Source organism: Triticum aestivum, chromosome 4A (genome assembly GCF_018294505.1).
Source record: "Triticum aestivum cultivar Chinese Spring chromosome 4A, IWGSC CS RefSeq v2.1, whole genome shotgun sequence".
NCBI classification, from domain to species: domain Eukaryota; kingdom Viridiplantae; phylum Streptophyta; class Magnoliopsida; order Poales; family Poaceae; genus Triticum; species Triticum aestivum.
Genome location: NC_057803.1, coordinates 403,788,532 through 403,804,027, shown reverse-complemented (window position 1 = coordinate 403,804,027; position 15,496 = coordinate 403,788,532).

Sequence of the window (15,496 nt, the reverse complement as noted above, 5' to 3'; positions counted from 1 at the left end):
TCCGGGAACCCAGGCTGTAGCAGGCTAGGCAGGACTCCGGATGTCACCATGTGACATATCCCCGAAGGGACAGACACAGGAACAAAGTGAAACACATGCCGACCAGTCAAGTGTCCCGAGCAGTAGTGCTGGGCTAGCAGGACTCCGGTGAACCGGGCTGTAGCGGACTACTATGGCTCATGGAAGCACTAGACTACATTTCCCCATAAGAGAGGCTCCCAAGGATAAACAACTAGGTTGTCGGATCCCACACATACCAAGCATTTCAATCATACACACAATATGCTCGATATGTGTAAATACAACATGGCATCACAACATAACTCTACGACTCAAGTATTTATTCATTAGGCTTCGAAGAGCCAGATAAAACAAACATGGGTCTCATGACCCAACATTTAGAGCATACAAGTCAAAACACATGCGGGAGCTTAACATGTCTGAGTACAGACATCTACAAATGGAAAAGGCTAAGAAGCCTGACTATCTACCAGATCCTGCCAAGGGCACAAGATCGTAGCTGAGGTATCAAGCTAAACGTCAAAGTCCATGCGACACTACTAGCGAGACTGATGGCTCTCTACAAAACATAAATTAAGCAAACGTGAGTACAAAAGTACTAAGCAAGACTTAAATCAGAACTAGGTACATATGCATCGGTATCAACAAAGGGGGGGTGGTGGAGTTTAACTGCAGCTAGCCAGCTTTGACTCAGTGGCTAACCTGAACTACGACTGCAAGCAACTCTTTTGAGGTGGCGCACACGAGTCCACATATTCACCATATCAATACCCCACTATGGATCCGCTCTCGTCTCCCTATGAGAACGCCATCCATAGCACTCACGCTTATCTTGCGCATTTTAGAGTATCCACTTTCACTTGTCTATGAACTGTATAGGCAACAAAGCAGTCCTTTACCGCGGATGTGGCTATTCAAATAGATGATGTTAACCCTGCAGGGGTGTACTTCTTCATACACGCTCTCACCACTTACCGTCGTTTACACGACATGTACTCGGCAACCTTCAAGTAGAAGCCGAACAAGGGTGTCGGCCACGGCCTACCTAACACTCAAGTCTCTAGTCCAGGTTTATCGCCTATCCAGGTTCCATTCGTAGGGAGTCCGGCTGAGGTTTCCACATACGGCCCTGAACGATGTGTACAGGGTTCTGAGACACCAAACGGGCGCCCAGTATACCCGGCCATGGTGTATCTACCGCATCATAGCCCACCCCTCAGGTCAGCGCTACGCACGGCCACCAACACATATCCTACAAACACCAGAAACTAGTTGCAACTCCTGGACAGAGGACTAGGGTGGTTAAGAAGCCGAGAGGGTCAATTAAGGATCCCAATGCATGGTAGTAACTGATTCTTAAATCACACATACAGATCTTGGTTCTTAAGGACGGTTCCAATGAAACAACCCACCATGTACTCCTACATGGCCTCTCATCATTACCTTTACCAAATCGTGTTCAATACACTTAGCTCACACACAGTAGGACATGTTCACAAGTTTCCAATTCATCCCCGATGAATCAGACCTGACACAACTCTAAGCAATAGCAGGCATGACAAAGAAGCATGAATGAGTAGGCACATCAAGGCTCAAACAACTCCTACTCATGCTAGTGGGTTTCATCTATTTACTGTGGCAATGATAGGTCATGCAGAGGATAAGGGGTTCAACTACCGCAACAAGTAATAGATGAATCATTGTTGTCCTAATGCAGTAAAAGAGAGCAGGAGCGAGAGAGTGGGATTGTATCGGAATGAACAAGGGGGTTTTGCTTGCCTGGCACTTCCGAAGATGATATAGCTCTTCATCGGTGTCATTGATCACATCATCAAAACATACGTCTACCGAGGGGGAACAATCACCGGCAAACTATGTCAATATGATGTGTTTTGAGCATGATCATGACATGTCAATATGATGTGTTTTGAGCTAATGCAACTAAAACCAGGGTGGTTTGAGCTTATTTGAATCAAAGATTCAAATACAAGCCTAAACAATGAACTCATATAAGTGCATTATCATGTTTCAGATAAACATCAAGGTTAGGTTGCTCTAACATGCATGAAACCAGTACAGATGGATAGATTGGATTTTTCTGATCATTTTTCATATATAATTTGTTTCATTTGGAGTTACAGTTGATTTTATATGATTTTTAGAAGTTTATAACATTTTCTGAAATAAATAAACCATTTAGATTTATTTGAATTACGGAAAAGGTTTTACTGTGTTAGCACTAGGTCACGCTGACCTCAGCAGGTCAACAGGCCCGGTCCAGGTCAAACCTGACCCGTGGGACCCGCGTGTCAGTGTCACATCTAACTAACAGTGCCTGTTAGTGCTAAGTAGGTAATTAACTAAACTAATCTAGGGCTGGGCCCACATGTCAGTGGCTCATCTAGTTAACTAAGTTAATTAACACTAATCACCTAACACTAACTAAACAGGGGCCTGGGCCCACTTGTCAGGACGCAGGGGAGGTCAAACAGGGGTCAACCCCTGCTGGTGTTGAGTCGCCGGCGAGGCCGAGCCGACGGAGAGCGTCAGAAACGCTGCTCCGGCCATGGTTCGATGCGCGGGTGGGTGCTACAGGTAGCTGGCGATGTGGCGCATCCAACGGTGGAGGTGGTTGGTGCTGTGGTGGCCGGGAACAACGGCGGCGAGCATGTCTGCGGCGGCCGGAGTTCGGGCCTCGGCGGAAAACATGCTAGGTTGCACAACAAGACGTGGGGGTGGCCGCGTTCGACTCGTGGGGATGTACTGAGTGCAGTGGTGAGCTCGGGTGCAAGCTTGCACGACCGTGGCCACGGTGGCGACATGGCCGGCTGCGAGGAGCTATCGGCTTCGATGGCCATGGTGGTTAGATGACACGGACGAGTGCGGGGAGAGGGGGAAAATGCTCGGGGGCTCAAAGCGGTGTTGTAGGGATGGCCAGTGTGCTCGGGGAAGCTCAGGAGGCGGCGAATCAACGCCGGCAGTCCTTGGTGGCCGAGGAGGGGAACGGCGGAGCTGGAGGCGTCCAGGGGCTTCCGGCACCTTACATCTTGGTGAGGAGGAAGAGGGGGACGAGGCGGAGCTCTTGAGCCAGTCAGGAAAGCGAGGGGGGGGGCGGTGGCCGCGGTGGTGCACGTCGGCGGCGGCGGCACGTTCGGGTGGTGCGAGGGAGAGAACCAAAGGAGAGGAAGGAGCACGGGGAGAGTCAGAGAGGGCCAGAGGGGTGCATGGCGTCGCGAGGGACGTCCAGAGCGACGAGGGGGGAGCGGCAGGAAGCAAGAGGTGGCACGGGCATGTGCCAGCGTGCGGCGATCACACGCCTCGCGTCCTTCTGGCACGAGGTGGAGGACGACTGGCAGATGGGCCTGGTGGGCTGCCACAGTGCCTGGCCGGCTAGGTAAGCGCCAGGTAATCTCTCTCTCTCTCTCTTTGTTAATGTTTTTCTATTTCTCTGTAAGTTATGGGCTTTATTAAAAATACCAGAACGTTTCTAAAAACCCTGAAAATAATTGTGAGCTCTGGTTGGAATATTCCCAACAGCTCTCACTTAAGTTCAGAATTAATTGAGCATTTAAAATATTATATAGAAATTAAATGCCCAATTGCAAATAGCATAAGATTTAGTTCAGAGTCCAAATATGACATGGAAAAATGTGCATCACCTCTGGTTACTGTTTACATCATTTTTCATAAATGATGAACATTTTTGAAAGCCATTTGGATTCCTTTGATGCTAGGGGTTTAGGCAATCCCCATTTCAAATTAAAGAAATAATTTAGACAAGATGCATGGGTGCTTGTGCCACTAATTGCAAACAATTCTAGGGCTGTGACAAACTGGTAGCGATGGGGGCCCGCTTTCGCCCATATTATCCCCCCCTATCTTCCTTCGAGGGCTCCGGGCAAGGTGCGCGCTCGAGCATCTTTTGCAGTACCGGATTTTCCAAACCCTCAGGGAAGGGGGCCGAACACTGAATCATCTTCGCCTTTGTTAACCAGTCCTAGTCAAAGGGCGATTTCTCAGAAATGACATCATGATAAATAAAAGACGGTGTGTTTGGCTTGAGGATTACTTACTTGTTCGGCGGTGCGGTTGATACTCAGGCCCACGTCCTCGGTAGTGTCCGGACACTCTGTTTGAGGTCCGAAGAATGACTTGTACATCTCCTCGTGCGTCAGGCCGAGGAAACTTTGAATAGCGCGCGGTCCTTCTTGGTTGAACTCCCACAAGCGAAGGGGCCAGCGTTTGCAAGGCTGGACTCGACGAACCAGCATAACTTGCATTACCATAACCAAATTAAAATATCCCTCGAAGAGATCTTGAATGCGGCTTTGCAGTATAGGCACGTCCTTGGCTGGACCCCAGCTCAGCCCTCTGCTAATCCATGACATCAGTTGTGGTGGGGGCCCGAGCGGAAAGCGGGGGGATCCACCCACTTGGCACTTCTGGGAGATGTGATGTAAAACCACTCCTGTTGCCATAATCCGGACACCTCTGGAAAGGAACATTTTGGCCACAGATCTCCTGCAATCTTGCTTACTAATGCTCCTCTGCACGCTGCGTGTTGTCCCTCGATTGTCTTCGGCTTCACATCAAAGGTCTTGAGCCACATGCCGAAGTGAGGGGTAATGCAGAGGAAGGCCTCACACATGACAATAAATGCCGAGATGTGAAGAAAGGAGTCCAGGGCTAGATCGTGGAAGTCTAGCCCGTAGTAAAACATCAAACCCCTTACAAAGGGATCCAAAGCGAGGCCTAGACCTCGGAGGAAGTGGGAGATGAACACGATGTTTTCGTTGGGTTTAGGAGTAGGGACGACCTGCCCTCGGGCAGGCAGCCGATGCGAAACTTCGGTGGTCAGATATCTGTTCTCCCTCAACTTCTTGATATCTTCTTCCGTAACGGAGGAGGGCATCCATCGACCTTGATGGCTGGATCTGGACGTGGTTGAAGATCCGGAGCACCTGACCTGGGCTTTGGGTGTTAGAACTCGAGGCGGGGGAAGGATTCGATTGAGCATGGGAGGGAAAAAAGTGAAAGCCTTGGCCCTTTATAAAGAGGGTGAATACCAAGCGTCCTCTCCGTGGCTGTTTGGGACTTGCCTATAATCTATGAGTACTAGACGCGGTTGGGTTACCCACGCCCGTATTGATGAGAATCCCATGATAAGGGGACACGATCTTTGCTTTGACGAGACGTGTCAAAAAACTGCCTCGCGTTATGTGCGGGGCTAGTTAAAAGAAACGGTTTGAATAATCATCGAGCCGTGACGTAATGTCGTGTTGACAAAACAAGTCAGAAAATTGGATTTGTGGAAATATTATTCTCTCTATGGTGGTATGTGGAACTTATTTTGCAGGGTCGGACACTATCCTTATATTCAAATTCTTCCGTGATGTATTCAGAGGAGGAACCCGCATTGCAATGCCGAAGACAATACTGCGCGCCGGACTCATCGTCATTGAAAGCCTGGTTCAGGGGCTACTCCGGGAGTCCTGGATTAGGGGGTCTTTGGACAGCCGGACTATCTCCATTGGCTGGACTGTTAGACTATGAAGATACAAGATTGAAGACTTTGTCTCGTGTCCGGATGGGACCCTACTTGACGTGGAAGGCAATCTAGGCAATACGGATATGTGTATCTCCTCCTTTGTAACCGACCTCGTGTAACCCTAACCTCTCCGGTGTCTATATAAACCGGAGGGTTTTAGTCCGTAGGACAATATAAAATCATACCATAGGCTAGCTTCTAGGGTTTAGCCTCTCTGATCTCGTGGTAGATCTACTCTTTTACTACCCATATCATCAATATTAATCAAGCAGGACATAGGGTTTTACCTCCATCAAGAGGGCCCGAACCTGGGTAAAACATTGTGTCCACTGCCTCCTGTTACCATCCGCCTTAGACGCACAGTTCGGGACCCCCTACCCGAGATCCGTCGGTTTTGACACCGACACATGCCAAAGGCTCTGGTGGTGACGCCGTCTTGGGCTCCATGGTGACCTCTGTCTTGCCGTCCTTCTGGTCTTGGTCTTGTTGCACTGATATGGAAACCTTTGCTTGATGCCTCGGTACTCCGCGCATGTGCCTACTTCCTTAGCATCAAAGAGGAAACAAGGACACTGTGCACGCTGGCGACTGCCTGGCGCCCGCCTGGCCTCGGTCGTCATGGCTCACGTCACTAGAACCTCGCGAGGTTCTCCTGGCCTTGAACTCTCCGCCCCTCATGAGCCAGCCTGGTGAGGCCGCTCCTGAGGAGGTCTTGTGTCGCTTGCCTCGCGAGGCTTGGCCCCTCACGAGGGTCTTGAGTCCTTGCTGGTAAAGATGGGCCGTACGGGCCCGCTCGCAGAGCCACGCCATGGGCCGCAGGCAGGCAATTCTGGGGACCCCCGTTCCCAGAACACCGACAAGATGATAGGTTCATAATATATCATATAGATAGTTTATTGCCAAACCATGATAAAGAGAGCGCACAAATACTAGGCAGATTACGGTGTAGATAAGAGGGGTACACCATAACCACCAGAAATAAATCAGGAAAGCAGAACTGGCTGGAAAATACAGGGTTTTGCCCCTACTAATATGTTGCCTATCGATCACCTAAAAGCTAGCTCTATTCATCTAAAGGCGCACCGTTGTTACTATCAGTCTAGTCTATCAAAGACCGCGCGGCTCCCACCATTTCCGGGATATCATGGCTGACCAACTCGAAGTGCAAAATCATGTAGTAGAAGCGGCCCAATAGAGTTGTCGACTGCTTCCCTAACTGACAAGGAACATACTGTACTTACTAAAGAAGAACACAAGAGGAACATGTGAATGAATAGAAGGGGAAGCATATTATTGAGATTCCCCTTCTTTCAATACAATGTTGGTTGCCCACCCATGATGAATTAGAGCGCCCAATGAAATTCCATTCAATGATGTCTCTCTATATGTGGCCACATGCATTTGGAAACACGAAGAGTTGAAAGCGTCCATGACAAGCGACCGAATAGACCTATACACTACAAATGTCCCTGCTCTTCTTTACTACAAAGAACATATTGTACAACTATTATACTCCATCTGTTCCTCAATACAAGTCTTTGTAGAGATTCCACTATGGATCACATACGGATGTATATAGATACAATTTAGAGTGTAGATTCACTCATTTTGCTCCGTATGTCGTCCATGGAGGAATTTCTACAAAGACTTATATTTAGATACGGTGAGAGTACTTACGAAAGAAGAACAGAAGAGGAGCATCCTACAAAAGACAAGGCATATTTTGGATGATAAAATGTTTGTTGGCCACACATGATGAACTAGAGCGCATAAAGAACGCAACTCCCTGCTATCCCTCGATATGTGGCGCATGTGCTTTTTGAAAGTAAAGTAGGAAAATTAGCTAACCAATTAAACATTCTCTATTTTAGTACATGTCAGCATCATATCATATTCGTATTTGAGCAACTAAGTTTGGAATTATGAGTGGCATGTTGTTTAGCTTGATAGGTTGAGGAGCACTTCTTGCACGTATGTCTCGAAGCACCTAAGATGATGGTACTGAATATATGGGAATGTCTACATGCAAGTCGCCTGACTTTCAACATTTGGGTCAGTTGACCATTTCAGGCGGTTGGATGAAGATCCTACGTCTCCTAACCCTTCTTCCTCCACGCCTCTTATTCTTCCCGTAAAGACCACAACACGGGCCGAACCACTAGCCCTCGCCCTCCCCTAAACCGCCCACCACCTCCAGTCTTCCGCCACCCCCTGCCATCGCTCTAGCTAACTGCACCCCCACCCGCAACGAGTTTTGGCTCCAGCGAGGCCCCACCATAGCCCGATGACACCCCCCACAACCACTGCCCCCACCAAAAACCCTAAGATAGATAATGGGGCAACCCTCCGGCGAGCCCCTTCCTTCCCTCCGACAAACTCCCAAAAATGGAATGATCAAAATTTGAAATTTACTCGACTATCATCTAAGCTAATGTGGAATATAAAAGGGAAAAACCATAAGCATTGCGAGTATAGTGGTGAGCATGCCATGGCAGATCGAAAGATGCAAAATGAACAAAGGCAAGTTCACAACCAATGTTTGGTTTCAACTAACAAGTAAGATTCTATGTCATGGACAAGAAATCACAGTAAAGTAGTGGCGATCTATTTTCTTGCTGAGATAAACAACTTGAGAAGATACGAAAGGGTACATCCTCTAGTGTGGTGCCGTGTATCCATCTAATGAGGCATTGAGGGTGCTGCGGTAGAGATGGCTGCCGGCGGCATGGAAGCAGATCTAGGAGGGCAGATGGTGGCGGTGAGGGTAATATCCCGGCGGGGTGGACGAGACAGTTGTACGAGCGGCCTCGGTAAGGTGGACGATGGCGCGGATGAAGTGAGAGTAAGTGATGCAAGGATGAGAGGGGTCGATCTGTTGTAATGTACGACGACATCGGGGTATCAACTCCGGCATGGTGGAGCAGGACAAGAATGGATGGGGTGACAGACGGAGGAGATTGTGGTGGAGGGGGTGTTTTGGCGCCCATGGAGCATGAATGGGGAAATGGAGGGAGAGAGGTATGTGGAACCATGTCTTCAGGGCGCTCTTGTCTCAAATGCGAGCAAATTGACAAACTTAGCCTCCATTTAAAATTTCGTAGATCACAACAATATTAGTCGGTTGTGGATAGGACGGTAATCTTGCATCCACCAAATATTTGCCGACGGAGATTTTGGATGAGGAGAGTTTGTTTTGGCACCCACCATGTATGAATAGGGGAGGGACGTGAGAGGCGATTTCGGCCGAGGAGAAACTATGTTTTGGCGCCCACCGTGTATGAATCTGGGGAGGTGGGAGCCGGAGGCATTTATGTCATGTTTGAATGAAATTACAAGCCTACCCCTACCGAAACCTATAGAAATCGAGCCAATAGGCTTTGCCTGTCAGGGATAGGCAGTAATTTCCATCTCGCAGATTTTGGTTTCACGCGGTTACTGCGAGTTTCCCCGCTTCATTCAAATTTTTGCTGAGAAAGAGTGCATGTTTAACATGCCAACTCAATTCGAATCCAGTTTGTATTATTTGTTTTCGGGCAGGATCCATTTTGTATTCGAATACAAATCTATATACATCATTTTTATATATACTTTCAAAAGCACAAGACCCTTTATACATAAATAAGGTTTACAAATGGCATGATCTCAGATTCATAAAGCTGGATCCATCTTAATTTGGATTTTCCAATATTTGAAACTGTAAGTGCATCTAGTGCCACCCCTAGTTGGTTTTGGAGTATTGACGAGAAACCTAGTTGAGGGACTAATGTGTTTGTGAGAATTGCAGGATAACACAGGTAGAAGTTCCTCATTGATTCAGTTTTCCTACCAGAGATGACCCCTAAAAATGTATGAAGACATTGAAGTCAAAGGTGGTATGTGAAGACATTCACATTGAAGACTATGACAAGAGAAGACATCTCATGAAGACTATGGAGCTCGAAGACTTAGATCTTTCGTAGTTCTTTTTATTCTTTGATTGAGTCATAGGAACCACCGTACTATTAAGTGGGGTCCAAGAGAACGAGTCAGAATGACTGAAGTGATGCTTAACCAAAATCCTATGTCTTCGAGTGAAGACTATGAGAGGGAATCTTGTCCAGAGTTGGACAAGTCAGCTTTGCTTGTAGCCCAAGTAAAGTTGTCGTGTGTGTTTGAAATCTGACCGTTGGAATACATGTTAGTTCCTTAGTGACCCAGGGTCATTTCAGACAAATCAGGTCGGGTTGCCTAGTGGCTATAAATAGCCCACCCCCTACAACCATAAATGGTTGGCTGTTCAGAGTTAAAGTACGGCTGTTGTCGTTTGAGAGCAACCCACCTCGAAGCCTTTGAGAGAGAATTCCTTGCGAGGATAAAGTCCTAACCACCAGAGCCAAAGAGTGTTCGGCATCACTTAAGTCGTCCTGTCTGTGTGGTCTGAAGACTTATTACACTTGAGGACTGTGAATCCTCCAGCCGGTTAGGCGTCGCGTTCTGAGCATCCAAGAGTCATTGTGGATCACCGGTGAACGAAGTCTGTGAAGGCTTGGGAGTCTGCCTTGAAGACTTACCAGAGTGATTGGGCGAGGTCTGCGTGACCTTAGCTCAAGGGGAATACGGTGAGGACTAAGGGTTTTGAGCTGCATGTTCAGGACTGGGTGTTCGGGACTGTGTGTCCTCAGGTTTAAATACCTAGCCGCCCTAACCAGACGTACAGTTGTCACAGCAACATGAACTGGTCCAACAAATCATTGTCTTCAACGAGTCACTGGTTTCATCCTTCCCTTCCCTTTACTTACTGTTGGTCCTTCTGAAGTCATTGCATGATTGCATTATCTTTTGTCTTCACTGAGTGACTACTTGTTCTGATTGGCTTCACAATATCTTCCTACCTGATCCGTACTGCCTAGCTGCTATTAGTCGTTGTGCTTTCACTTCTTTGGTTGCTTGACTAAGGTTTCCTAGTGTAGTCTACCTTCCGGTGCGTGGCAATAGGTTTACTTCTATCGTTTGTCTTCGAAACTTACATGTTTTTAAGACTTTCTTAAAAATCGCCTATTCACCCCCCTCTAGTCGATCACTAGCACGTTCAATTGGTATTAGAGCAAGGTACTCCCTTGTTCTGTGTGATTCGGTTTAACCACCTGGAGTTTTAGCTATGTCGACTGCAGGGATAAGTGAAGTCTCCGCTGCATGCCCCGTCTTTGATGGAACTGAATATCCCTACTGGAAGAATAAGATGCGCATGCATCTTGAAGCCATTGATGTCGACCCATGGTATGTCATCAAGAACGGCGTTCCCAAGGCTGGAGAAGGTGTCACTGCTGCTGATGTCAAGAAGTTCGTTCAACTGGACTCTACTGCCAAGAATATCATCTATGGTCATCTGACCAAAGGACAGTATGGCCGAGTGAGTGCATTGGAGACTTCCAAGCTAGTCTGGGACTGGCTTTCCAAGGTCAACGAAGGCGTCTCCACCCAGAGAGATCAGAGAATCAGTGTCCTTCGCAACCTCTTCAACTGCTTCAAGAGAAATGATAATGAGAATGTCCAGCTCACGTTTGATCGACTCACTGACATCACAAATGAGCTTCAAGCCCTCGGCACCACTGAGATCACCAAGCATGAAGTCGTCAAGACACTCCTGAGATCACTTGACAGTTCGTTTGACACCCTAGCCCTGATGATTCAAGAATGCCCTGATTTCAAGACACTTGATCCGTCTGACATACTTGAGAGGCTCAACACACACGAGTTTCAGCTTTTTGAGAAAAGAGACATCTACGGTCCCAGCTATGGGCGAACTCGTGCCTTGAAGGCAAAAGTTGTCTCCTCATCCGAAGAAGAATCTGATAGCAGTTCTGATGATCCTGAAGACATTGGAAAGGAGCTTGCTATGCTTGTGAAGAAGTTCCAAAAATTCACCAAGAAGAAAGGGTTCAGAAAGTCTTCATGATCAAGCTCAAGGAATGATGAAGCTTCTGCTCATGACTACAAGAAGAGAACATGTCACAAGTGCAAGAAACCTGGCCACTACATCTCTGAGTGTCCACAGTGGGACAATGAGAACAAGAAGAAGAAGAGCAAGGAGTATGACTCTGACGACAAGAAGAAGAATAAATACTCAAAGTCTTCTTCCAAGTCTTCCTCAAAGTCTTCATCACACAAGAAGAGCTCATCTGGCAAGGCACATGCGTTTGTTGGCAAGGAAATGGATTCTGAGGAGGAGTCTGCTTCTAAGGAGGCGGAGGTGGAGTCTGAGGAGGAGTCTGATTCTGGCGTTGTGAGTCTGGCTACAGCATACGTTGCCAAGTCCATCTTCAACACTGAAGACAATGACTTCATCACCGACACCGATGCAAATGACAAGGACTACTCCGCTCCTTCCTACTGCTTCATGGCACGTGGTGCCAAGGTAAACACATGCACTACTCACTATCAAACATCTAGTGACGATGAATCTGATTGTGATTCCAAACCTAGCTACAAAACACTTGCTAAAATTGCAACTGAATAGCAGAAAGCTATGGAACACATTCAAAACTGTTAGACAAAACCGATGATCTGTTAGACGCTGAAATGACTCGATCTCAGTCCTTAATTGAAGACATAAAAAATCTTCACGTTAATTATGAGGAACTTGAAAGTCGTCATGAAACGCTCTCAACAACTCATGAAAGGCTTTCCTATGATTATCTTCAAAGGAAGCAAGATCTTGAGAAATTGAGAGCGGCTCATGAAGATCTTCAAAAGGAAAACGAGTCACTTCGCGCCAAGCAGATCAGTTCAGCTCAGGAAGGATTTGAACCACCATGTCTTAAATGCATTGAGCGTGATAACGCTACTTCTGTTGCTGAATGTTCTAGTGCTGCTACTGTTGCAATATCTTCACTTGTCGATGTGGTAACTAACCCCTCTGCTGAGGATACCACTGCCATTGCTGATGAGAATGCTAGGTTGAAGACACTGCTTGAAACAGGGATGTTCAAAAGTCTCAAAGGGCATCAGACACTATGTGATGTCCTCAAAAGGCAGATTCTGAACCGAAACCCTAGGAAAGAGGGTGTTGGGTTCGAAAGGAAAATGAATGCCGATGGATCTTACTAGAAACCTGAGCAGTACCCCAAAACCACGTGGGTTGCTACAAAAGAACCTTCAGCGGATCCATCCACCCTATCTCGCTTCACTTGTGCTAATCCCATTATTATTGATAAATCCTTTGATGCAAACTACAAACTGTTTAAGAATCAGAATGGTGAAGTGTTTGCCAGGTATATTAGTACTAACTGCAGGAATGGACCGCCTATGAAGAAGATCTGGGTGCCGAAAAGGTGTTTGGAGAATCTTCCTGTGAATGTCATCATGACACCACAGGTGAAGAAGACAAACCCCAGACCACAGACTTCATACGGTCCAAAGGCTTCATACAGACAGAGGACTCACCGGAGTCGCGCTAACGCAAATGTTTTGCAGGGAAGCCATACTCAGGCCTATGAATATGAGCGCGATTCATCAAACCACCATGTTCATAAGACCAAGAACTATTCTGCTTATTCTTATGAGTATTATTGTCCAGCTGCTAGACTTTTTGCTAGGGCTCCAAAGCCAAAGTTCTCAGATGCTTCACTTAGACTCATTGCTTCAAAGCCACCCTTAAAGATGTGGGTGGCTAAGAAAGCTTAACTCTCTTTTGTAGGGAAAGGTCTCCAGCAGAAAACCAAAATTATCTGACGCTATTGCTGGGGACCTTAAACATCTTGTAGGGCGCAAGATCAAATGCCCAAATGGTCTTATTATGTACTTTGTTCCTGAATTGCTTGCTACTCGCCCTATCAGTCCAAATCTCGATTTAAGCTTTCATAACCCACTGGTTCGTCAAATGTTTTTGCTTCAAAACTCTCTTCATGAAGCCTATCCCCTAACTGCACTGTAGGGTACGACACCAGCTGCTTCAGAATGGATTATTAATAGTGGGTGTACCAATCACATGACTGGCAAGCGAAGCCTTCTTATGGACTCAACCTTATGTCCATCCGACAAAAGTCACATCACATTTGCTGACACTGGTAAAAGTAAGGTATTGGGTCTAGGTAGAGTTGCAATCTCAAAGGATCAACACATGGATAAAGTCATGCTTATTGAATCCCTTGGTTTCAAGTTAATGTCAGTCTCAATGCTTTGCGATTTAAACATGATTGTGATGTTTGGAAAATATCATTGCCTTGTTCTAATGGACTCTGACAAGTCTCTAGTGTTTGAAGGGTATCGTAAAGATGATTTGCATGGTAGATTTCTCAGCAGGACCACAGCTAGCCGTATGTCTTCTAGCAAAAGCTTCAGAATGCTGGCTCTGGCATCGGAGGCTAGGGCATGCTGGCATGAGGAACCTACACACCCTTGCAAAGAAGAAGCATGTCATAGGCATCGGTGGCGTCAAGTTCAAGAAAGATCACTTATGCGGTGCCCGTGAAGCAGGAAAGATGACGAGGGCCAAGCATCCCTCGAAGACAATCATCACTACAAGAAATATGTCAACTTGTGACCACCACTATTGGTCACTGAATCGTCACAAATTTTCATTTGTGACCTTTTTGTGACCAAAAACATAAGGTCAAAAGCTGGCCTTCATAAACTGACTATGGCGACCTTTCTTCTGGAATGGTCATAGACGTTTATGACCAAAATACGTCTACTGTGGCGTTTTGGTCACTAGCAACCTCCCTAGGCCACGTAGGCATCCAGCATGGCAATATGATGTGGCACAAGATTCAGCCCGGTCCAATTCGATTTTCTACATGGGCCTAGCCCAACAATTCAGCCTATTTGTGTTTTTTCTGTCAATTTTTGGTTGTGTTCATGGGCCAAGCCCAATATTGCAGCCTTTTTATTGTTGGGTCGTGGCCTTTTTATCCAAGTTTTAAAATTGTGGTAAGTGCGTCCAAGTTGTCAGCTTCTAGTAAGTGGGTCCTGGCTGTCAGGGTCATATTCTTCATATTTCAATTTGGCAGTAAATAAATAAGCAGTATTTAAATTGGCACAAACAGAAAACACATATAATAATACTTCAAATAACAACCAGATTCGGGATGGAGCTCCTACTCTACAAATAACACATAAATACAATGGCTGAATCTAGAGCTCCTGCTCTACAAATAACACTTAATACAATGGCCCTCCTGCACTACCAACACACAGGGCACTACCAACTACCAACTGTAGTAACTAATACTATACTTTACAACCTCTACACGATGGAGCCCCTACTCTACCAACTGTGATATATTCTTCACGATGGAGCTCCTTTGATAGCATTACAAACTAGGAACCTGATCCTGGCATGAACAACATGCAACCTCAGTCACCCTGTTACATGAATCAGCAAAGAAGAATCAGAAAACTGGAGCCAATATATTATAAAGAAACCACTCGAAAAAAGACAAGTTATTTAGAATGATAACATAAATTCAACTAGTACAATGCTTTTATTATCCAGCTAGTCAAAACAAGATACTCATTCATACAAGAAAGGTGACTCACAAATATAGTAAGGAAATCTACTCATTCATACAAAAAATAAGATACTCATTCATACAAGATACTCATTCTACTCATAGCTCGCAGAGTATCAATATTCTATTCTTATAAGCTTATTCTTATGCCTGAAGCAAGTAAGGAAATCTGATCAAATATGCAACACCTCCATAAACAAAAACATCATGACTGGCCTGGGGTTCTAATTCTGCTTTTTTCTTGTGGGCCATGATTATGATGATATAGCCTAATAAACTGTATGCCAAATGTAAAGAAGATAAATATGGTGATACAGCAAAACCATAAATATAGCCTAATTTCCATCCTATCTCAAGTATCATTCAAAAATATTTTTTAACGAACACAATTGTTATAAATACCTCTTACAATGGATACCACAAACCTGTATCCATATTG